The sequence below is a fragment of the Strigops habroptila genome, chromosome 6 (assembly GCF_004027225.2).
Source record: "Strigops habroptila isolate Jane chromosome 6, bStrHab1.2.pri, whole genome shotgun sequence".
Taxonomy (NCBI): domain Eukaryota; kingdom Metazoa; phylum Chordata; class Aves; order Psittaciformes; family Psittacidae; genus Strigops; species Strigops habroptila.
In genome coordinates, this window is record NC_044282.2 from 76,298,657 (window position 1) to 76,324,220 (window position 25,564).

The following is a 25,564-nucleotide window of genomic DNA, read 5'->3' on the forward strand; positions in this document are numbered from 1 at the left end:
AATATTTCCTTATAAATATTATGATAAAAGATTATTTTCAATCACACAGGTCTGATTTGATAGATGTAGAAAAGCGGAAGGTGTACTTTGTTAGCTTGATTTCTTTGTTGTGTTATCTTTTCAAGCTACTTAGCTCTCATTTCTTTTATGTGCTTATTTCTTAAAGTCTTACTCTAATGCCTTTTTAAGTAAGGAATAGCTTTATGTGCCTCTGCCAGCACAGCTGCGTTGATGAGGATTGAGTAAAGCATGATTTCCACCTGGTATTTCTGTGTTCAGAAGCTCTTGGGGGGGGGGGGGTGTGTGTAAACAGGACAGTGCTTGCAAGAATGCCCTTTCTCCATTAGAGCATAGCTTGTGGGGAACAGCTGGCAAGTGGCTGGGCTAACTGTATTTGACTGGAATTATTGTATTTGCAGAAGTGCATTATTGCCCAGATGTAGGCTATAAGGCTGATGAGGCAGTGCTTGGAAAAGCAGGTACTTGGAGCTGTAGATTGTGCCACTCCACAGGATCACTGTCTTCAATTCAGCTGTGTCTGCACTGACTTCATGAGTAACTCTTGTTTTGCTGGGATAAAATATATCGGTATAGCTGTGGAACCAAGCTCTTGCCTTTCCACGGGCCAGATCTATGTTGCATTTCATTAGTTTTAGATCTATTTAGCTTTTAAATATTTAATTGTTAATAGGTTACTTGGGACCCAAATACTTACTTAGTTGAGCAGGAAGACTCTGGTAAATAGAGTTGTCTGTTAGTCACATAGCTGCACAAGAAAATGGTACTGTGATTCTGAAGATGTTTATCTGGAACAGTCCCCTGTGTTTTATCATATGTGATCCTAGGATGCATTTAGTTTCATTGAGAGGATTTGTATTCAGTCTCCTGCCTCATTCTTTGTGTTAACGAAAAACGTTAGCTGAGTAGCAACTACCAAGAATATCAGCAATATTGACTCTTCTGAAAATGGTGATGGAAGAGCTGCGTGGAACGAGGTTCCTGTATGTTGCTCAGAATACACTCACCAAGTGGGCTTTGAGGCTGACTTTTTCTCTTCAGGGAATTTCTGTAGATTTCAGTCTGTTTGTGTTTGTTTGGATTTTTTGTTTGGTTTTGCCCCTCAGCAGATTTGGGATCAGACAGTGCGGTTGTAAATGGGCTTCCAGGGTAAGGTTTCCCTGGTAGGTCAGTCTGTTGAGGCTGGGTTGTACAGTAGCTGTAATGCAGGTTTTCTCTCTAGCTAAGCCTTTAAAAGGACAGCTAGCATAAATATTATTCTGTGCTCAGAAGCTGATCCTGTTAAGCTTCAGGATTTTGAGGTTGCTTGAAAAATTTCTGGTGGATTGATAAACTTTTGTGCCGAACAAGATGCAAACCCAGGAATGCATAATCTCTGCTATTCAGAGCAAAGGTGGCCCATCTGTGGTGTGTGTTTGGGTTTTATTTCAGAAGTTCAAATTCTGTTGTCAAGGCTCTATGGCCCAGGAATGGTATGAGTCTGTGCTCCTGGCACAGCTGGACAAGGTGTGTTGAGGGGCTCTTGTGGCTGACTTTGGTGGATTGCTCTATCACCCCGTTGCACTCCCAGCCAACTTTGTGTCCCTCACTCCAGCTCTGAGGCCCCACAGGGAGGTGTGGTCATGGTCTCCATGTGAAACTACTCCAGTGTCCCCCTCCTTAGAGGCTGGGGAGGTTGAAGCATACCGTGTGTGATCAACTGTGTGAGGGTTTTCGTGTGTGGCTAACAGAACCGGGAGCATTGGCTCCTGTTGCTCTCAAGTATGTCTAATGTAGAAGATGTCGAGCTCTTTTACTTAAGGCTCAGGGGTGTTTTTGGATTGTTTCTAAAGATAGAGCAAACGTAGTTACTAAGGCACTGAATGAATGGTAGAGTGACTAAATATTTCATTGCTTTAAAAAGTAAAAGGCAGAACAGTGCTGTCAATCCAGCAGTTAAAGAAAGTCTGTTATCTACTAGAATAATGCAGCTGTCGCCTTGTAGTGGTAAGTAACTGTCATTCATCTCCCATCAGCAGGAGGAAATTGAGAGGGTACTACATTAAGTAAATATGGTTTTAGTCCTTTTCTTAACACATTATCAAACCACACTCACAGCTTTTTAGCCCTGTAGGATCACTGAGGGGCTCTGCAGCAGGAGCTGAAAGGGGCTCAGCAGCAAAATTGTGGTCTTGCCTTCCATAAGTAGTGACTCCAAGCATGGACTGGAGCAACTTACAGAAAACTAGTTCTGTGGTCCTGTGTATTGTAGGCTCCATGGTTGTGCAGGACTTGCCTGTGGCTCTAAATACTTACCATAGCATACAGATCTTGAAAATAGGAGGTTTACGTACGTCTAACCTGTAATTGGAGATTTATCAAGATGTGTCTCAGAAAAACCTTTAAAATTCCTTACTTAAGAGTTGCTTGGGAAGAATGCGAAGCAGAGTCAAGTGTTACCAGTTAAGCCATTTTTTTCCATTGTTCCAGCCACTTATCATTCAATTGGTACATTCAGTGTGTACTGGGAGAGGGGACAGAAATGTAACTAAATATTTGGCACCCTGTGTTAAATTGAGTTGTTAAAAAAAAAAAAAAAAAAAAAAAGCCAAAAAAACCGCACACTAAAGCACAGAAGTGATGTAGTGTAGTAGGAATTGGAGGGATATGAGGCTCTAATTTCTAATACATACCTTAACTTTGAACACTGAAAATTATTCCTGACTCATAAAACGCTACAGAAAGACACTTAATGCAATACAGTTATCCCATATCTTCTTATGGAACCCATTACTGAGAGCTGGAAAGGATGTCACATCCACTTCTTGGCATCTGTGGTACTTATGACCTAGAGTAGGACCACTTACAGTCAACAGCTTTATCTGATGTTTCACCACCTGCAGTTACCCAATCCTAAGGCAGTCTGGCCTATCATACTTGTTCAGGAATCTGAGTATTTGCAGTTTGAGTGGGACAAGGAGAAAGGGGCTGGCAGGGATGTAGAATTTTCTTAGTCTCTTGACTGCCGTGGGATGCAACATGGTTTGTTTGTGGAAGGGTGGCTGCTACCACTTTGCATTCTTGGCTGTAGAGTCTGAAGTGCTTATGTGGTCTGATCCCACTTCTGGTCTGGGCCCTGTGTGATGCTTACCTGGAAGGGGTAGTGGTCTATAACCCAGCCTGTTTTAATTTGATTTAGAGAGTGTCTTTTAGACAGACCAAGACAAACATGTACAGTCTTTCTTCTGCCTTCTTGCTCCACAATGCTGCCGTAGAAATGAAAGGTGATGGAGGACTTGCCAGGCATCATGGTGAGTATCAGCCCATGGCTGCCTCCACGCTGGACCTCCTGTCCTGAAAAGCATCTGCTCTCCCAGCTGATGATGAGGTTGTCAAGACGGAGACGAAGGTTTGTGCAGTGTGGAAGCACAAGTCCTTTCCTCATCCAAGCACTGCGCTGCTTGGCCCAGTCATGGCAGCCCTTGTGAAAAGCATGTGTAAAGCACGTGCTGCTGCTCTGTGAGCCAGTGGTGCATGTGGAGCCACCCCCTGAGAGCACAGTAGCAGGAAGGTGTTCGTGCAGCACAGGCCATTTGACAAGATGTCACCCCGCAGTGGGGCTAGTTCTCCTCTCTTGACAGTAAGTTTTATACTAACTTTATTAACTTCAAGGGAGTTGCTCCAGAATTCATGCTATTAGTTGTGAATGCTGAATCTGGCCCAAGGGCTTGGTTTTTATCCTTGTAACTTTTTGTTGACTTTTGTAGTCTTTATAAGCCCATGTATATAGAGCCCATACTTAACTCTTCTAAATAAAATAAAACATTTTGCAGGATGGATAAACCTGTATCTCTGTCCATTTTGGTTTTTTTTTTCCGCATGTATTTGTTGAAAGCTTGCAGAAAGATTTAAATGTGTTGTCTAAGAAAAGCGACTGAAATTTATTGTCTTGTAATTGCAAGAGTGATAGTATATCCATTTTTTGTGTGCTTAGGCAAAGTTGGAATATACATACACTTTTTTTATCTGCTATTCAATCTAGGTTAGTTTGATTTGCAGTTATTTGAAAATGGTCATCTGTCTACTGCAATGCTTTGAAAAGAAGCTGGCTGATAAAGCATGTGTGTATTTTTGGTGGTTTTGTTTTTCTGCCTTGAGATCAGCAGAGAGAAATTAGTTACATGTAAAGGAAAAGAAATTGTGAAGCTGCTATCACATTCTCTTAGACTCATTCTGGGTTGTTTTTTTTTTTTTTTGGCAATGCTGTAAACAACTCAGTTGAAAATTACTACATGTTAATGCCATCTTGTTCTCTTTGAAGCTGATAGGGATTTTACTGACAGTGTGAGTATGAGAGGAGTATGAAGAACTTGCCATGGTAGAGTGAAAGTAGCAAAAGGAAGTTAGAGCCCTACTAGTTCTCTGGCAGGAATAACAGTATTTTGTGATACGTAATCATCATACATGATTTGGAATTAGTGAACCCATTCGTGTGGCTGTTGCATGAAAAGACTATTAATGATGCTGCACCATGGAGGATTCTGGTCTGTGAGGATGATGTATAACAAGAGGGTTGGATGAGACAAAGGAATTGCATTTTTCCTCCTGATCTTAGAACAGGATTTCCAAGATAGCCTTATAAATGAAAGGTCTTGGAAGGTGTCTTACATGTGACTTGTCTCTGAAGAGTAAAACCCCTGCTGTGTACAAAAGCTGGTGTCATCTTCTGGAGCTCTGAAAAGCCTGGAGGCACTGAATCATTTTGTGTTATTTAAAAACTAAGGGACAAATCCTTAGCTGCAAATGACATGCTCCATTACAATGAATGGAGCACTGCAAATTGTCTCTCATGTGGGATGCTAACAGTCCCCTCCCCAGTCTCACGTATACAGCCTTAGAGGCAGAAGCAGCTTTATTGAGGGGCTTTCCTGAAAAAAAAACCAAAACCAAAAACAAACAAACAAACAAAACCAACCCAAAACCAAAAAACCAAAACCCAAAAACCAACCCCAAAAACAAAGTAAAACAAAAACAACCCTCCCCCAAAAAATAACCCCCTGAATCAACTGTTCCACACTCCACCGGCTCCAGAATGTGAATGTCATCTGGGCCAATGCCCAGGACTAAAGACAGTGCTCTAAACATGGTCTCATGAGTGGCTTGTAAAGGAAAAGAAAAAAAAACAAAAACTTTTTGGACTTCTAAATGGTTCTTTTACAGTTTTTTTGCATCCAAAATGATGTATTTGGCTGCTGCTTTGTATTTGCTGAATACAAATCCATGCTTTCCAGTAATTAACTCCAGGGCTTTTTGACCCTGACTTTGTTGAAGCATACTCCCAACATGAAAATAACCTTAAGTCTTATGGGTTTTCCTTTCACACGTGATGTGTGTTACATATGCTGGCACTCCCTTTTTTAACCTGCCTCTGGATCTGTAGCCTTGTCTTCCTCTTAATCCTTTGCTCAATAGTTTCTCTTAATGTATGATGCTTTTTGAGCATGTGCCAAAGCATGTATTTAAATACATTGAGAATGAATGTGTGGAAAGCAACGGAAATATTTGCTTGACTGAACTGATTGTGTTCCTCACGGAGCTTAATGGTTCAGGTGAAGAGTCAGAGCTGTGGAACATGTGAGGATGGCAGCAGGCAGGTCTGAGTGAGTGATCAGAGCAGCATGTTGAGTCAGTGCATGGAGAAAGGCTATTTACTGTAGAAGAGTACCCTCTCTTGTCTTACTGCCCTGCAGATGCCCGGTCAGGTGCTTAAGACAAAAGCCAAATGCTCAAGCATGGGGTGGTTTCTCTTGTGTGGAGAAATGGGCAGAATTGCCAGCTGTTGTTTTCCAGCTCAGCCTGGGCTGATGTGACAGGGTGCTGCCTTTTACTCGAGCTTTGTGCTGATTCTGAGAGTGAACTTTGTGATAACTTTAACCTAAGAAGGAAGTAAGGCCCAGATTGCTGCCGTTTTGGATCTGCTCGTGAGGGAAACTGCTCAACACTTTTTTCAAAGAAGTTAAGTTTTTTAACTGAATTTATTTTCTTCCCCCCCCCCCCGTAATACAACCACAAAAGCAAACCATAACCTTCACAGGAGTAAACACGCATTGTTTTGCCAGGTGCAGCCTTGCAATGCTTTAAGATGCATAACTTGCTGAGACTGTAGTTTCTGAGGAAAACAGACGCTGGTAACTATGAGGTGCCAGCACTCAGTGAATTGTCATAATAAGCTATTTTAGCTATAGCTGGGGATTTAAAAAAATCATAATTTCTTCACAGTGTTCACAGTAGTTAATGCAAGGTGAAAAATCATAATTTGAACATTTTGAATAGCTTGGGAGAGAAAGCCAGGGTTCTGGCAGTGTGCTTGCTAAGGCCTATACCTGTTTGGTTTGCCTGTCTGGAACCTTCAGGGTGCTCTGGATCGTTTAAATTGTGTCGGCCCATGTGCCACACTATAACCCCAACTTTGTATTAGCAAAGGTTTTACTAGTATCTGTCTAGAGACAGCCATTTAAAATGGTGGTAGTTTTGGAAGTTAGAGTTCAGTTTCAGGAAGTGCAAGTCGAGAATGTGAATTTTAGCCCTGTGACTTTTGCTGCTAGTAGTGTGAACTTAAATGCTAGCTGCACTAGAACTCATATCCTGAAGTGTTCCTCTGAATGTGTGTTAGACCTGAGAATTGCTGCTGAGGTCTTCATAAACTGCTTTTAAATAATCAGAATTTTAGAAAATGATCTTTGAGCCATGAGTAAGCTTTTCCACTGGTTAAGTATGTCAGACTTGGGAAACTGTAGATTCAGTTAGGGATGTGGGTCAGGAGCCTACCAGCCCCGAGCCCATGTCCCAGAAAGGCGCCATCCTGCCTGCCCTGCCATATGAGAAATAGACTGTGGCTCCACTTTAAAGTGGGGTAGAATCCAGGAAATATTAATATAATAAGAACAATGAGCAAAAGCTATTGCACAGCAGCGATGTTTGAGTCCCACCACCTTGTCACAAGGACTTACGCAGAAAGCCCCAGTTCTAACTTGTATCAGTGGTCTTCATTTTATGTAGTATGTACTACTTTGCAAACTGCATTGCTTGGAATTTTTGGCTTATTTAATTGGACTGAAAATGAGGCTTCACCATCAAGTGAACAGCTAGCTTCTCTTTGGTTAATTCAAATTCTCTTTTTAGTGGTTCCATAAACGTTCTTAATTCATGTGTGTTGCGTGGATGAAAGCACAGCTTATCATTTTGTCAGGAATTCACTAGAAAGATGTTCTCAGCGTTTGCTTTGCAGCATGTCCCTTAAAATATTTAACTTTATTTCTTTTTTTTTTCTTTTTTTTCCTAGAAGGTATGATCTGCCAAGATAAATATTTGATTTGTTATAACGTGGATTCATTTTTTTATGTTTACATGAAAAACATCATTTCATCTCTTGGTATTTCATGAATGACTGGGCATATGTTAGCTATCACTTCTAGTGTATTTCCCATACGGTTAGCAGCAGCTCCGGAAGCCAGAGGAGTGTTTTAGCTCTATCTTGCATGTCTTGTTCCTTGCTAACAATACTATACTCACATGTGCACTCCATTTTGGCAGATGCACCAAGCATCTTCCTTTACTTCTGGTAGTCTTCTGTTTGTCGGGCCCTAGTCTAGACTTGAGAACCATTGCGTTTACTACTCCACAGTGCGCTAGAGGCATTTTTTTTTTTTTTTAAATTTAGTATCACAGCCATGTCTAAGCTCAACTTTTTATTTAAGGTTTTTTTTCAGGCCAAGGAATACCAAATATTATAGACCAGTCAGTCTCACCTCTGTGCCTGGCAAAATCTTGGAGCAGGTTCTCCTAGAAAGCATGCTAAGGCACATGAAAAACAATGAGGTGGTTGGTGACAGCCAACATGGTTTCACTAAGGGGAAATCCTGCCTGACCAATTTGGTGGCCTTCTATGATGGAGCCACAGAACTGATGGACAGGGGCAGAGCAGTTAATGTCATCTACCTGGACTTGTGCAAAGCGTTCGACACTGTCCTGCATGACATCCTTGTCTCTAAATTGGAGAGACATCAATTTGATGGATGGACTACTCAGTGGATAAAGAACTGGCTTGATGGCCGCACGCAGAGAGTTGTGGTCAACGGCTCGATGTCCAGTTGGAAAATAGTAATGAGTGGTGTCCCTCAGGGATCAGTGTTGGGACCGGTCCTGTTCAACATCTTTGTCGGCGGCATGGACAATGGGATTGAGTGCGCCCTCAGCAGGTTTGCTGACGACATCAAGCTGTGTGGTTCGGTTGATACGCTGGAGGGAAGGGATGCCATCCAGAGGGACCCTGACACGCTCGTGAGGTGGATTGGTGCCAACCTTATGAAGTTTAACCAAGCCAAGTGTAAGGTCCTACACCTGGGTCGGGGCAATCCCAGGCACAGCTACAGGTAGGGTGAAGAAGAGATTCAGAGCAGCTCTGCAGAGAAGGACTTGGGGGTGATGGTTGATGAGAAACTGAACATGAGCTGGCAGTGTGCGCTTGCAGCCCAGAAACCACCCATGTCCTGGGCTGCATCAAAAGGAGCATGACCAGCAGGTCGAAGGAGGTGATCCTGCCCCTCTACTCTGCTCTTGTGAGACCCCACTTGGAGTATTGTGTACAGTTCTGGTGTCCTCAACATAAAAAGGACATGGAGCTGTTGGAGCAAGTCCAGAGGAGGGCCACGAGGATGATAAGAGGGCTGGAGCACCTCCCATATGAAGACAGGCTGGGAGAGTTGGGGCTGTTCAGCCTGGAGAAGAGAAGGCTGTGTGGAGACCTCATAGCAGCCTTCCAGTATCTGAAGGGGGCCTATAAGGATGCTGGGGAAGGACTCTTCCTGAGGGACTGTAGTGGTAGGACAAGGGGTAATGGGTTCAAACTTAAACAGGGGAAGTTTAGATTAGATATAAGGAAGAAGTTCTTTACAGTGAAGGTGGTGAAGCACTGGAATGGGTTGCCCAAGGAAGTTGTGAATGCTTCATCCCTGGCGGTGTTCAAGGCCAGGTTGGACAGAGCCTTGGGCCACATGGTTTAGTGCAAGGTGTCCCTGCCCATGGCAGGGGGGTTGGAAGTAGATGATCTTAAGGTCCTTTCCAACCCTAACTATTCTATGATTCTATGTCAATTTCACGGGTGCTCCCTGTGTTGCTTTATAATATTCTGCATTTTGCTTAGCAATTAAAGTTGCTTTACATGTTTTAAAAACGGACAGTAGGTGAGAGTTGTCTTTCAATAGTTACTAATAATGTTCTAATAATGGCTAGAGCATCATTAGTTCTAATGTTGACCATCTAATGATCCTGGCAGGCTTTTGGTTATACCACTGAAGTACAGAACATTAAGAAAAAGTTTTGAGCCTTGGGATAAGCTGAGTAGTAAGTTTAACTGAGGATAGCTGGATGGAGCGACTGACTTGGAAGCAGTGAATTGAAGAAAGTAATCTTACTATCAACACATTGTTTCATACCATCTGTTCCTTCACAAACAAAGCTAAGAGAGTTGGGGCTGTTCAGCCTGGAGAAGAAAGGCTGTGTGGAGACCTCATAGCAGCCTTCCAATATCTGATGGGGGCCTACAGGGATGCTGGAGAGGGACTCTTCGTCAGGGACTGCAGCGATAGGTCAGGGGGGTGGTGGGTTCAAACTAAACCAGGGGAAGTTGAGGTTAGATATAAAGAAGAAGTTCTTTACTGTGGGGGTGATGAGGTGCTGGCACAGGTTGCCCAGAGCAGCTGTGGCTGCCCCACCCCTAGCAGTGTTTAAAGCCAGGTTGATAGAGCCTTTGGGCTACATCGTCTAGTGTGAGGTATCCCTGCCTGTGGCAGGGGGGTTGGAGCTAGATGATCTTAAGGTCCTTTCCAACCCTAACTATTCTATGATTCTCTGTTTATCAGTGTAGTTAAAACTCCTGCTAGTAGGCAATGCATCATTTATGATGGGAAGACTCCTTGGGTTTTTGGTAAAGAAAGCTTTATTGGGCTTTCTAGTTCTCACGCACAGGTGGACGTTGCATTCTCTGCACAGATCTGTTTGTAAGGATGTTTCTTTTCCTGGCAAGGATGGGCTTGTAACACTGGTTGCAAGTGTTTCCTCTGTGTTGAGGCAGAGTGTGCCTTTTGGGCCCAGCAGAATGGGAAGAAAGCCTTCATTTTGCTAGCAGAAATCTTCATTTAGAACACTTTACTGGAATCTGCTGCATTAAAGGTACAACAAATTTAGGAAAGGTAGATCACTGGTTCAGTTCATGCTTTCCATCAGTAATCTTTCTATTCAGCAAGAGGTTTATATATATAATTTTAGCTATGAATGGTCCATCAGTTTTTCTCAGTGTTTTTCCTAATTGGCACACTTTGTTAGATGAGGATTAATGCAGCATAGGCCAACAGGTCACATTTAACTCTTGAAGCTACAGTAAAGGTCCTGACAAAAATAAACCACTGAGTATAGCAACTTACAGGTTGTATATACTATCCCTGACATCTGTAAAGCCCTGTTTGGATGTACAATCTCCAAAGAAAGGTAGGTCATGTAAAGTTTTGGCAAAGTTCCTGGTGTATAATGCCTGTAGGGTGACTCTGAGCATTTTATGAAATCCCTTGCTTTTATTCATCCACTGTCCAGTGGCTGGCATAGAAAGCTGGTTGTCAGTTGAAACCTTTTGTCTCAAGTTTGTCAGCTTTTAATTGAAGGCAATATGTTATTTGCTTGGCTGCTTAAACCCATTTCTAGTCTAGCATCTTTTCCCTGCCTTTCCAACAGTCGTTAGCCCCAGCAAGGCCTTAGACCTTCCTCTTTCAGATCCACTTCAGCAAAGTACCTGCGCTGGAGTCAGTGTCACTTTAGTGTGTTGAGTCCTTGGGTTTGTGTTGCGAATGTGTAGGTTACTTCTGAATTGCATGTTAGATGATCATTATTTAAATGCTGGACTTCCCACGGCTGCATATAAATGTCTTGGGTTGTTGGAAAGCAGCTAAGTTTTCTAGCCATGGTGGTCATGAAATGGTAAATTAAACTGTTGCTCTTCCAGGCCTGAATATGATACCTTTGTGTCAGTGTAATTTGTATGTAGGTGTGAAATGTGTGGGTGCAAGGATGGGTATGTTTCTGTATGAATTTCTGTGTTTGAGGAGAATGGGGAGAGGTGCTTTTCAGTGTCAAGCTGCTAAGAAGCATGGAGCTGTTTGAAAGTGCTTATGGGCTTGGAATGTGTTTCTGATCAAGAGATTCATGAGCAAAAGTCAAAGTTCACCGAACATGCAGGCTTCAGACATGTAGCTGTTGCTGCTGCATTTGCAGTGCTGGCATGGGTTAGTCGGTGTTTGGTGCTGTACAAAGAAGCAACAGTAGAAACCTTAGAGTAACATGTCACTGTCAGGATGGCCAAAGTGTGGAAGGAGAAATGGAATCACAAGAGTGAAAGTAGTTTAGATGTTTTTAGAGCTGGGTTATAGTCTGGATCTCTTTCCACTATGCATTGCCAAACAACAGATTCCCTGGACAGGAGAGGGACCACTGCAGTTATATTCTGCAGAATATAACTTTTATCTGAAGGGGAAATTAGAAAGAAATTGGTTCTAGCTGTTCAAGCTAAGAATAAGTGTGGGAAACATGAGCTGGATGCAGTCAGGCTGGCAGCTGGCAGCAGCTGCTTCTGTTACACTTTGGGCTTTAAAGGTAAGAGAAAGAGCTTTGCTCCTGCTTGAAGCCTGTAGTGGCATTAGGAAGCTCAGCTGATCATAACAGCCCCTCTGGGCTGGTGAAGGAGGGGATGGGAAGAGTGGACCAGCAGTCCCTCTAGGTTTATGCTTTCCTGGTTGTCAGGGGGTACTCAGCATCAAATGCCAGCTCATTCCTTGGCAACAGGGGGTGTTGGCCTCAGCAGGGGATTTCTGGACAGCTCCAGTTGCCGTGTGTGCAGGCCTTGGGAAAAATAATGGAGTTTGATTAATTTCTGTCTTTAGGAGGAAGCCGTACCAGCTGCTTGCTGGGCATTGTTCATGTTCACCTGCTGCAGTAGGGGTTGGGGTAGGACTTCGCAAGCAGGAGGAAATACAGAACAATGGTCCTGCCCAGGTGAGGTCATGGTCCACCAACTGTGAAAGAAAGGTGATTATTTCCCCTCTGATTTGCCTTTTGGTGCTATGGTTTTGGAATGGGAAAGGAATAGTGAGTTTTAGAGGTGGATTGAGTTCCCCTAGCTCAGTCACAGCAGGTCAAGTTACTCACTCGAGATCTGTGACTCCCCAGAGACATGGGTTTGTGTTTGTGCAGGGGAAACATCATAACTGAGGTACAGAAGAAGAGAGAAATTAACTTAATAGTGTTTATTTTAAGAATAGTTGATAAACTTTCAAGTGTTTTTTCATGTTGCTGAATTTATACAAAGAAGCTGTATAAAAATAACTGGCACCAGCTGTAGAAGCCATAAAATAATGCTGTGTTAAGTCTTGAAACTGTGGTATGTAACCACAAGAACTGTTTTCACCATTGGCAGCTTTATTATCTGCAAAAAGGGAATGATGGAATTTGTTAAATTAATTTTTCATTTGTAAAAGGACCAAGTAAACCTCTATCTCGGTATGCCTAGTCCTCGCTCCCCACACACAATGCTAGCCAATGTTTGTTGCTAGCAGTCATGGCAATCTTCTGGTACCAGTGTGTCAACAAGAATTAAACTAGAAAATACCTTGACATCTGTCTGCTGCCTCACTTTCTGGGTTTGATTATGTTTGATTCAGATGAGAAAGAAAAAGCAAGTGACACTAGCCAACTGTTTATCTGATCTATGTACATAATGTAATCCCCAATACAGTAAATGTGGAGTCACCAATGTGTTTTAATTCAGAATAGTCTGCTGTTGTCAGTACTTTGACCCAGTTTCACCATTTTAACAAATGAGGCTTGTTCTCTTCTGAAATGCTTATTTTGAAACACTTTGTCCCAGGAGAGAGGAGAGAGAAAACAAATTGTTTATACAAGTAAACTAATAGTAGAGAATCAAACACCCACACTTCCTTCTTCAGGAGTTCCCCTGCTAGTAGTTTCTATGAACTCATAAATACAGCAAGGAAAGAGAAACTTTCAGTAGTAATTAAATGGGTTTCTATGTGACTGTTGATGCTGCCGAAGAAGCAAAGTTCAACTATGATGTTCCCTATGGCATTGGGGGATCAAAAATAGGAGGGAAAACCGCTCATCCCAAAATCTAGGGAGGGGGAGGACCTTCTTTCTTCCTTGTCTGGATGAAGACAGCCTAGAAGAGGCTTTAAGCCTTTCTCTTTTCTGTAAGAGCCAGTTGCTGGCTGTAGCATCGATACCTCCCTCTTTATTTGTGGGAGTGTATATGTCCTAATATTTTGAGGGACTTGAGGAAAGCAGCAGATAGGTGAGTTACTGGGGTGGTGGTCTTGGACCATCTTAAATACAATGTGATGTTGGAAGAAGGGGAGGGAAGAGAAGACTGCTCAAACCCATGTAAAATGCCAAATCTTGGAGATGTTATATAATACGATGTATGTCTGTCCTTCCATGATCCTTATTCAGATAGCTAGGGAGAAGGGTGTAGAAAAGGAGAAGAGCTTTAGCAGGAAGTAGGAAATAGTGGAAACTGTAAAATGTGAAGAGAATTGGGTTGGTGGATGGAAAACTTCCAGGTAGAGGGAAGAAAGCTGGCAAAGTCATGGGGTTTCATCCCTGGATGTTCAGCTGCAATAGTGAGGGCAAGTTGGGTGTACAGCGTGGGGTAGGAGAGACTTTGGTTGGTCAAGATAAACAGGGTGAGAGGAGAGAGCTAGTGATGGACAACCTGATGGAAAAGGGGAAGAGGTCCAGGAAAACAGCAGTAACCTTTGAGTTGTTCGTGAATTGCAAATCAGCAGTGACAGAAAGATGATGGAGGTACCCGAGATGGTTATCAGAGGAAAAAGTTACAGGGAGAGGTCAGGGGGAGCAATTGTAGTCTGAAGGAGAATCAAGAAGAGCAACACAGGACAGGAAGGATGACCTGTGTTTACACGACTTTGAAGTTACACAGATTGAGACCTAAATTAAGCTTGCTTGAGGCTAACATTGTCAGTCCCACAGCATATATATAAAAAACAGGAAGAGGAGTGGAACTAACTGGGGACAGATACTTCAGCAGTCTTCAGCTTTAAATTTCCTGGGTTTCACTGATGTGTGTCATAACCTTTTTGTTTCCACTATTTATTTTTTTTTCCTCCCTAAAGAAATAGGGTGGAAGAAGAAAAAATAAAAAGTGTTTATCAGAATAGTATGTCATGTTTGGCTTTCTCATAGATTTGGTGAAAGTAGATTTACGAGCTAAATTGTAGATTCTCAGTATTTGAGGATCTGAAACCCCCTTGTCCCTCAAAAAGAAAACATCTCCCAAATTAATCTGCCCAGCTCTGGAAATAAGCAGTAGTTCATAATCAAACCATAATCAAACCATAATCAAATTAACATTTCAGAGCATAGTTGATCAAAGTTGTGGGTGAATTTGCCATCAGCTTTCTAATTTTTCCAAATAGATCAGATAGGGGGAATACCTTGTATTATGCTGCCTGTAGACGTTGTTCTGAAGAACTGTTAAATTACCCTATTTATGACTCTGCCCTGCCCTCAAACAGATCCTTGAATAGGCAAGAAATAAAGACTGCTCAAATTAAGTTTGTTTTTCCCTGGAATCTTGTGTGTGGTGTTTGGTGTTTGTTGGTTTTTCTTCTGTTTAATGCCTAGTAACATTATAAAGAAGTCTAGGCATTTCATCTCCTGGGAGATATATATATGACATAGCTGAAAGGACAATAAGAACACTGTGCTTTGGGGTTTATCCTGCTTGCTGTGTTGGCACACTTGTATGACAGTGAACTGACTCACAGACATGGCTCAGTCTGTTTTTTCCGCCGTGTATAGTCAAATTGTGGTTCAGGAACAAATTACACATTCTGAGCTTGATGGCAGCTTTTTAATACAGGTTAGCAGCACTGTGTTGTAGTGAAGAAGGTGAGTCTCTAGCGAGGCTACCTCATTTCACCAGTGTGTCTCTAAAGCCAAGACAAACAATCATGCAAGCTTTCTACACGGAGTAGCGTATCTATTCATTGGTAGTGGATCCTGTCTAGGATCAGCCACCTGCTGCAGGAGGACCTCCACCAGGGCGCACCAAGTGCAGCCCTGCCATTGTGCACCCTCGCCTCAAGAGACCAGTCGAGGCACCCTCTACACTCCGAGGTCTGCGCCGCAGCCTCCCCTCTCATCGGCTCTGTCTGGGTGCTTACGCTGGCCACTACCGGGGCAGAGCTCCCAGAGCAGGCCCTTGTCCTGAGGCGAGTGCTCACCATCCCGCTCGCTGCCTGCGCCAACTGCCGCGCCACGCCCTGACTGACATGCCACGCCCTGTTTGCCGCGCTCCCTGGGATGGGTTTTTACCACTGAGGGCTGGTGCCGTCACTCCTGGCGCCGCCCCCTGTGAATCAGCTGCTCGCGTCAGCTGAGCTGCCGGCTCCTGGGCAAGTCCTGTCGAGGACTTGAGGCTCCCTCGGTCGCTCTTGCCGCTCCGAACTGAGGCTCCTGGACGCTGTGCTTCCCCCCGCTCCGGTGTTGAAGGCGTCCTCTCTAGAGATACTCACCTCGGCAATTCAATGTGGTCTCTTCCTATTTCTTTGTGATATGTCCCACTCCTGATTACACCTTTCTTTCCTCTGTATAAGCACGGACGACAGTAAAGCATTATCATGTGTCACCTCCATCATTACAGTATCTGAAACTCTCTCAGTGCTAAGTGGCTTAGTCCTTGAAAAACCCCTGTGAGGTGGGACAGTAATGTTCCTAATTTTCATGGGAAACAAAGAATAATTGTACATCAAAGTTCTCACCCAATTTGGGATCGGCTTCTTAAATCTTGAGAGTGCATTAACCACTGGGACTTTTTGTCCTAATGGAACTGTACATGTGGTCAAAGGCAGCACATTCCTGAAATCACAAAACCATTTTTCTCTCTTAAAGATGGTTTTGCACTGTTTAGATTTGTTTCATTTTAGATGCACATGTATTCTGAAGTGTAATTCAAATGCTCTCTTTGCTGTTGGACTAATTCTTTTAGAAGTGGCTGGAGGACGAGGTAGCAGCAGGATTTGCGAAGCAAGCCAACCTGGACTGCTGGCAGTGTGAGCATCAGCACTAGCTAGTGCTGCAGAAAGAGGTGGTGGCTTTCTCCACTGCTGCAAGCAGTGAATCATAGAATAGTTAGGGTTGGAAAGGACCTTAAGATGATCTAGTTCCAACTCCCCTGCCACGGGCAGGAACACCACACACTAAATGGTGTCATCTAACCTGGCCTTGGAACACTGTCAGAGATGGAGCATTCACAACTTCCTTGGGCAACCCATTCCAGTGCCTTGCCACCCTCACAGTAAAGAACTTCTTCCTTATATCTAACCTCAACTTCCCCTGTTTCAGTTTGAACCCATCACCCTTTATCCTATCATTACAGTCCCTAATGAAGAGTCCCTCTCCAGCATCCTTGTAGGCACCCCTTCAGATACTGGAAGGCTGCTATGAGGTCTCCACGCAGCCTTCTCTTCTCCAGGCTGAACAGCCCCAACTTTTTCAGCCTGTCTTCATACGGGAGGTGCTGCAGCCCCTGATCATCCTCGTGGCCCTCCTCTGGACTTACTCCAACAGCTCCATGTCCTTCTTGCATTGGGGACACCAGAACTGCACACAGTGCTGCAAGTGGTGTCTCAAGAGCAGAGTAGAGGGGCAGGATCACCTCCTTTGACCTGCTGGTCACGCTCCTTTTGATGCAGCCCAGGACATGGGTGGTTTCTGGGCTCAAGCGCACAATGAAGCTGGCTCCTGTTCAGTTTCTCATCAACCATCACCGCCAAGTCCTCCTCTGCAGAGCTGCTCTGAATCTCTTCTCTGCCCAGCCTGTAGCTGTGCCTGGGATTGCCCCGATCCCAGTGTAGGACCTTGCACTTGGCTTGGTTGTCACTCCTGCACTGATGCTACTTTTCCTATTGTTGAGGTAACTTAACCTGCTGGCTAATATGTAATCACATGAGTGAGGACTCTGAGGACAGTAATGTTGAGCATAGTCTTGCACCGCTGTAGTATCCTGCGGGTTATGTGTCGTGGGGGTTGTGTTACTGTGCAGCTCCTCAGTACTGTGAACGTAGTTTTTGGTATACAGTCCAAGTTTATATGGTCTACAAAATTACCATTTCATGAATATGCTGATAGCTTGAGTAAACAAAAAAAAAGTGTGAAATTTTGTCTAACTAGTACTAAGGGTTAAATTGAGAAGTGGCCCAGGTGGTTACTTGTCGTAACAGTTTTTACTAAGGAAGTCAAATATTAAGCTGTTACCATGAACTCAGCCGAAATAAGGTTTACTGTATATTTAACTGTATTAATTTACTGCACTTGGAGGAAGAGCAACCTGTGTACTGAAGAGTAGCAGCTACTGTCCCTAGGAGCTATCTGAAAAGCAAGGTGTCAAGTGTAGTACATTTCTGATGACCTGATTCTGTAGCTAATAGGTAAAACATTAGATCAGTGGGGGTCCAATAGCACAATTCATGTATTTTCTTTTGAATGTGTCACATGGAAGAGGAGCCCAAAGTCAACACGAGAATAAGAAAATACTGTTTGTTCCCTAGTGAATCTTTGCCGTGACATCTCATGCCGTGCTGAAGTTGAGGTACACAGCAGATGAAACTTTTGGCATTTATATTCAACAGTCTCAGGGTGAACAGTTAAAGCTTTTAAGTAGTGCTTGGAATAACAGAAATGCTAAGTGACTTATGGGTTTCTTAGAGGCTCTTCTTGCATATTATTCAGTGAGCTTTATACTGAACCTCATTCCAATACTTGTGGGCATCAATGGAAAACTTTCTGTTGATTTTATGAAACAGGATGTAGCTTCTTAGGCACTGTCTACCTCCTGAACAATACTTCTTTTAACAACAGAGGTGAACAAAGGATAATCTTTGAAAAACATTTCATAGGGAATAATGAAACAGTTGCTTGCAATTATGCAATATTTATTTTCTTATTAGGAGGTACCTGTTAAGCAGATCAGTGATGCAACAAGCACAACTAGGAAGTGCTATTGCATTGTAATTGAAAGAAGCTGTGTTTTGTCACTGTTTAGTGGTGTACAAACTATTCAATATTTTATTATTTGTTGAATTGTGAAGAGCCTAAAAGATATTTAGTGTTATCTATTAATTGAAAATAAAATAACCCAAAAAACAGCACAGCTTTTGCAGCTCTCTTAAGGCCACTTTTCTATCTTGCAATCCATGATCCATGGCTAATTTTTACTTTTACGGTCGAACAAACAGCTTTTAGTTCTGTCTGTCTGTGTCACCATGTTTCCCCCTTCTCTCTCCTCTCCCCCCACCCCCCCCACCCCCCCCAGCTCCCCCCCCCGTCTCTGTGCTCCTTTGGGTAAAAAAATCCTTTCCAATTAATTAAATGAAAAAGAATTTTTTAAAAGCAATTTGTTTTGCCCTAGCTCTGAAAAGGGAATTGCTTTTACTGGAAATGGGCTGAAACCGCTCAGTATTCCTGAAAACACTGAGCAAAATGAGCAAGAGCTCTGATGAAAGAAATATTCTGCCATACTGAAGAAATGCTTTGAGACAGGAGTTGGGCATATTTTAGAGCAATGGAGAATTTAGCCATCTGACATTTATAAACCAGTTTGGACCTGATCATGAGGGCTGGAAATGCAGTCTTTACTGTTTATGCTAACCTGAGTATTGATATAGGACGGTACACAGAGTCTGTGGTGCCTGTTTCACTGCCTCTGGTACCATACACTGAAAGTACGTATTATCACTTGATGGACCTGAGAGGAGATGCAAGTGCAGAATGCTATAAATAGTGTGCTTGACTGTGCAGAGATTTTGTGCTTCTGTTATCAGACTAAGAAACAGATAAAATTAGTTCCTGGCTGTTGCTTTTAAGTCTCTGAGATACTTCAGCGGCATGTGGGGAGTTTGACATTAAAATGATCTAAAGAAAATAACATTTTGTATGTGAATTATGTCCAATCTTACAGGAGTATGTTGGGGGTTTTCTTTTTCTTGAGGCAGGTGAACACGGTGACATTTCAGGTATGTTTTGCAAGGTTTCAAGTTGCCCAGTGAATTTAAGGTACCAGAAATCCATTTTAGTCTAAAACCAGTTATCGTAAGCATGGAGCACCAGTCACATCATCCTGGCGTTTATGTGTGGCTGGCCTGGCTTATTCTGTTGAATTTGAAAAGGTTTGATATGTACCTGCTAATCTTTCTAAAGAGCACCTTTGTGGTTTAATGGAAGAACTGGAGAGGCTAACTTCAGCTAGGGCAGCTTCTATCCCTAGGCTCTCCCCATAGTTGGGGAGCATAGAGGCGGGTTTAGAGGACCTGTGTTAAGCGTCTCTGTCCTCCCTCTCTGAAATAAAGATAGTCCTTGTTATTGTCTACTGATGCAATATAAAACTCTGCAAAGAAGAAGTAGAGCATGTATGGGATTAATCCACTACAGGGAAGAGCCACAGACTCTGGCAAATAAGCAGTAAACTACAAGGCATCTTTCCATGTCCATTACTGAATTTATCATTGCTGCAATCGTGCATACTTCAGCCATTAGGCAAAGATACCTTGTATACAAGAACCCTTTTGCTGTAGTATGGGTGTAAGTTCAAGTTTGATCTTCTATATTACAGTGTTGCAGGATTTCCTTTCCTCTATGTTACAGATTCACAGAATGGTCATAATGGAGAATATTGATCATGAAGTAGTCCTAAAAATGTGCAGCTCTGGAGAACAAATAACTACCACATAGCGGGTTTAAGAATGTTGGAGTACAGTTTGGCAAATCATTAAAATTGTAGGTGAAGGCATCCCTTTTCTTCCATCAGGTTGTTCATTTTAGCAGGAAAATCTTATTTATACTTTCTTCCCTGCCTTATGCAGTTTTGCAAATCTACAGACATTGCGTGTGCGTTTAATAAACAATGGCCTATACTTCAGGTGCTGATTCTTGAAAGCATGCTGTGGTGACCTGACCTGGCTTTCAGTAGTCAGCGTGCCTGGGGTTTTGGTTTGGGTGTGCTGTTTTATTATAGTGTATATCAGTGATTAAGTACAAAAGGGTAAATTGTAGAAAAAGATGCTGTGCTAGGTGTAGCCATCTAATACCAGAATAGTCCTATCTAATCACTTTAATCATGGGAATGTTTGAGTAGGTAGAAGTGTTTAAGCTCACTGAACCGGTAGTAAGTCAGGTGTCTGCTTCCCTCTTGTTGCATGGAGGAACATTCTCTCTAGCAATGTTGTGGTCAGAGCTTTGCTTGGTGCCGCTGTCTGGCAGAAGGGAGGAGTTCTGACGTGAACACTGAAACCCTCATTCTTTTCTGGGATTCATGATACAGGAGAGAAAGGCTTTTCCCAGGTGCCTAAAATAACAGCCTGCTGGGCTTAACTATGGGTTTTCTGGTGCATCTCCATCTGGATGTAGATGCTGTAACCCATCACTTGACCTACTGCTTCCATATGAATTCTGAAGCTTCTCCAGACCTTGAAGCTATATTGTAATTCAAGCAATTACCTTTACTTTCTTCTTCCAGGAACTGCAACTTGGTGTTAAATGTGTTTTAAGAGGTTTAAAAACATATTTCTGAATATTTTCACTTTATTATTCACTGGTTTTGGCAGGAATTACAAATGGAAATTTTAAATACTGCAAGAAATTCTATTGTTGTGAAATATCCAGGCCAGGGAATTCGGGAAGAATATGAACCTCCTGAAAGGTTATCCAAATCAAAGTCAATCTTAGAAATACATTTTTCTGACATGTCTAGAGACAAAATTACATGTACGCATCAACATACAATCATTCTCTTATAAGAGATGTGGTAGTGTCCTTCGCAATTAAATGCTGTGCCAAAGGAAATGACTTGGGGTTTTTATTCCTTTTCAGTAATGTGGAAAGTATGCCATGGGAGCAAGCAGGAAGAGGTTGTTTAGTGGAAGAGAGGAAGAAGAAACTATTTTGAAGGGGTGCAGAGACACAGCACTAGTAGCAAACATAATCTTCTTGGTAGTGTGCCATGTTCAGCAAAGCTTAAGGATTGGATTTTTTTAGGCATTTGGTGTCTGCCTAACTGTATGCTCTCATTGGAAAAAGTGATACAATGTCTGTTCATGTCAGTGAGAGCAGAGTCAGGCCAACTCTTGCATGCTTTTCAGATGGGATTTTCAGATGCTTTAATTTCTGCATTTGACTTCAACATAGATAAGAAGTGGCTGGACAGCTGTGAGAGAGCCAGCAGATCTATCAAAAATCTAACAGGACTTAAAATCTGTCCTGAGAGTGCCATGCTGAAACAAGCTCAAATTAATTCCTATTTATCTTTAGTCTCTTAAAAGGCTGCCAGTGAGTAGGAAGGAAGGGGAAAAAATAAGCCTGTAGGGAAAGGGTTGGTTGAAGCAGGAGTGATGGCTAGCTGAAAGCAGATGTAGAAAGATCAATATAATTTAGCAACGATGTTCCCATTATAGATTGTCGGATAAATATATCAAACCATGCGTGGACTGGGTCATAGCCCCTGAAGATCTGAGTTTGTCCAGGTAGCAGTTCCTTAAGTAGTTGCTGCTATTTTATGGGTTAGCACTTAGTGAGGCTAAGGAGTCCTTGGAAAGATGGCTGTGATTTTAACAGCACTGTTAACCAGGATGAGGAGCATTGATTCTTCAGGACGCAAATACAGGTGTTGGAAATTATCAGCCAAGGAAACTGAAAACGGCTGTTACCTACCATAAATAAACAAGCCAACAATGTTGGGAGTTGAAGAGTAACTTTTGCATGATACGGTTTGATATCTAGGAGAACATCGCTCTCTAAGTCAAAGCTATGAACAGGAAGAGGAGAGAGTAGCAGTTGCCAGCTGTTTGTTTCAGGATGGAGGACTACTAGGAAAAGAGCAGCTATACTGTGTCTAAGTAAGGGTCTGTCAAGTCCATTATCCTCCTGGTCATGAGGAGGATATGAAGTTATGACCCTGCAGACTCTTCACTACACCTCCAGATGCTACACTTCTTTACAGCGTCACTTCTGCCTCCAGATTCGCAACTGCAGCACCCTTTCCCCTCACACTCACATGAGCTGAGGCTGCATTGGGCCCTGGGTAAGTTCTGGCTTGTATGCCCAGGAGCGGCTGCCTGTTCAAGCTGCTCTTGCAGGCATGCAAGGTAGGTCCCGGGGATAGGAATGCTGCATGGTGCCGGCCATGCTCTAGGGACTGGATCTCCTGCCTGTCCACCTTGAAAAGGTGTCAGTAGGAAAGGGGTGAAATGCACTGACTTTGCGTCTTGCTTCAGGGGAAGCCTCTGCTTTGCAAAGTCTCTGGATCCTTTGACCAGATCTCAAGCCTCAGCTGTTCCTCTCACATCCACTGTTTTGCCATGCTCTCTGCGTTCTGGGGAGCTGCTGGCGCCCAGAGCTGGGATGTCCTTTGGGCAGCCCTCTGGCAGAGCAGGCTTGAGTGGCACTTGCCTCTTATCCCTGTTGCAAGCCATAGGGCAGTGGCCCTGCCTGGATACCTACTGTCCCAGCCTCCAGCAGGTTTCTGCAGGGGGACGTCCAGAGCCACATCACTGTAGTGATCCTCAGTGATTGTTTGTGCTGTCCTCTCCCAACCCAAGGAAATTAAGGTCTTAGATTAACATTGAGTGCAGTGAGAGACAAGGATTTTGTCTGAAAGATGGGAATACAGTGAAGTCTGTGACTTGTCTGCTTTTGTGTAACTCCTGCTTAATACTCAGGCTGTCTGAGTGACTGTCCTGGTGCAGAGCTTGAACAAAATCGAGCAAGAGGCAAGGCAGTTGTACAGAGTGCTGTTGTACAAGCGCCCTGCTGAGGCTGCTTGCTGCCATACTGGTCTGAGAGGAGCAGCTATTGCTGCAGGAGGACACGGTGCCTTGTGCTACCTTACCAGCAAACAGGGCTTAAGGGTGATGGTGCCTGATGTGACAAATGTAGCGACTGAAAAAGTATAAAATGGTGTGTCAGCAGTTGGGACATAACCGACCCTTATCTCACTCATCAGAATATCTGCACATCATTTAATTCTGCTGGTTGCCTTTAGCTACCTTGTATCTTCTTTTCTTCTTTATGAGAAGAGTAATAATTTCCTTGGAGGAATTAGTGAGAGGTGTGTAACTGGCAGTGCATTTCCAATTTGCAAAATGCATTAAGAGACACACTGGGGGTAGTGAGCACCTGTGATCTTGTCATTGGTTTTGAAAGTTAGTGTTGCATATTCCTGCTCCCCTTTTAGTTTTTCAGAAGAATATTGTTTCCTGAGCAGGATTGCAGACAGTCAGTCATGGCCCTTCTGCCTACATGGAGAATGAGTGTCTGCTTGTAAGGTTGGGGTTTTTTTACCTCGTTTTAGGCAGAAACACTGTTTTTCCCTGACATCATACTGGTGGCAACCAGGCTTTCTTCAGGGGAGGAAGCTCACACAAACTCATTATGTTCAGGTAGCAGAAAGAAAAATAAAATCAGCGCTTTAAGAAAAAGGAGGTTGATCAGGGACTGTTTGTCATTTCCAAGCTTTTTCAAATGTTTAATTAAAACAGCAAAGCAGAGAAGTGTCTCTTTAAAGAGTGGCTTGTCATTTTTGCTGTATGCATTATTTGTTTTCTACAAGTAATGTGCCCTTGCATTATTGGAAGAAAAAGAAAAAGACTGTAAACCCTTTCTGCAGCCAGAAGAATGATGGAAGTTAGAATCCTTTTTGCATAATCCCCTTGCTTTTTGCTTGTGGATACAGCTGTGCTAACACAATGCAACATTTGAGTTGAGAGGTCTGCAAAGTCCTGGCACCAATGACAGTTTTCAGACTAAGGCTCTTATTTGATAGATTTTCAAAGTGATACTGTGCTCAGTTGTATCCTTGTCCCTGGAAGGAGGTTTCCAGTTAACTTCTCAGAGGAAATACTTTCAAAAGGAAAAGTTCAATTTTGCCAAGAATCAGATAAGGTCAGAGTAATTAGACAAACCAGAGCTTTGTAGGTTAGAAATGAACGCAGTCCTCTCCATGGGGAGAGGACTCTCCTAGCAAATGTGCTAGGAGAACAGGGAAATGAAATGCACGAGGATGCTTCAATTTGCTGAAAATCTGAAGTTCTGTGTATATATCTCAGCATATTCTTAAGTGTAGGATTACATTTTGGAAGTATTTTTTTCCCATTAAAAAAAGGAAAAAAGTAAAATGTATTTATTCCTGTTTCTGGTTTCCAGTTTAACCCACTGGAAGGTGAGTTCACTGGCTTAATTGTAAATATAATTTTTAAAAATTACTATGTATTTATAAATTGCTATTATAATTTGATTGTAATGTGATGCTAATTCACCATAGGTTTTCAAGTACATATGAAGTAGGCTTTACTTAGCTTCCATGTATTTCCATTAAGAGACAGAAGGGATTGTATTTCAGCTCCTCTACTGGTACTGACAAAGTGGGTGGCCCAAGGACTACGTTGACGGGTATCAATCAACATTAGTCTTCTGACATCAGCTGACCTTTCCTAGTTTGTACTTAAGGTCTGATCTGATATTTTCTCCTGTTCTTCCTTGACTGCAGAACAGTAAAACCCTTTTTTGTTTGCCTGAAGTAGTTTCTGTAAGTGTCTGTGCTCAGTAGTTGCATGGCCTTTACAGATTGAGAACAGAAGAGGACAGCCAGTTCCTCCAGTGGGATAACTTATTCTTAAAATACAAAAAAGTGGGTTCCAACCATTCTGTTGGTCAGCCAGCAAAAGGAAGGCTGCAGATCTCTCTTCTTCCCTCAGTGATGGCATGAATGGAGTTTCTTCCTTGTATCCTCTTGTCAATATCTGTAAACGGAGACTCTTTTCCTCAGTCAGATCTTCTTAGGTTGGCCAAGAGATCAAAGATGATAGGAAATGAGGAACAGAAAGCTGATGCAGTTGTGTAGCCTCAATTCCTTAGGAAACCAAGCAGAGGTGGAGTAAGAAGGATGATGGGCAGGGACTTTTGAAGTTCACCATATCACTGTCGCCCTTGCTTTCCAGCTCAGGGGAGACACACAGACTGTCTCAACTTTGTTAGGACTTCTAGCTAAAGAAAATGGGATGGTTTGCCTTTTAAAAGCAAGATTGGAATGAGAAGATTAAAAGGAAGGATCCTGAGAAGTCCAGGAAGACTCTGATTGGCATTTCTATGGTAACTGTAAAAACATAAGATTGCAAGAGGGGGAGGAAAGTAGGAGCTGTTTTGACAAGAAGTCAGAAGTCTTGGTTACATCCAAACACCGGAATGGTGCTCTGGCGTTCCCGTGTAAATGAAAACCAGGAGGAGAAGGGAATGGAAGAAAGAAGATGAAAAGCACCAGGGTTTTTTTTGAAACATACAGCTTGCATGGGTGTCAGCATCCATGGAGTAGCACTGTATCACAGTGCAGACAAATCATTCCTTCTCCCTGCCCTGTCTTGTCCTTCACACACATGAGCTT

The 25,564-nt window shown here is 42.9% G+C and overlaps 1 protein-coding gene across 5 annotated transcripts in view; it reads left to right on the plus strand.

Moving 5' to 3' along the window:
- RIN2 (Ras and Rab interactor 2) overlaps positions 1-25,564 on the plus strand; it is an 82,397-nt gene that overhangs the window by 1,438 nt on the left and 55,395 nt on the right. The window contains exon 1 of one of the 5 annotated variants that reach the window (XM_030489134.1): positions 1,932-5,871. The exons of the other annotated variants lie outside the window; for them this stretch is intronic. The gene's annotated coding sequence lies outside the window, so the exon portion shown is untranslated. Of the gene's footprint in view, positions 1-1,931; positions 5,872-25,564 lie in introns of those variants that run through there. 5 annotated transcript variants of the gene reach the window in all.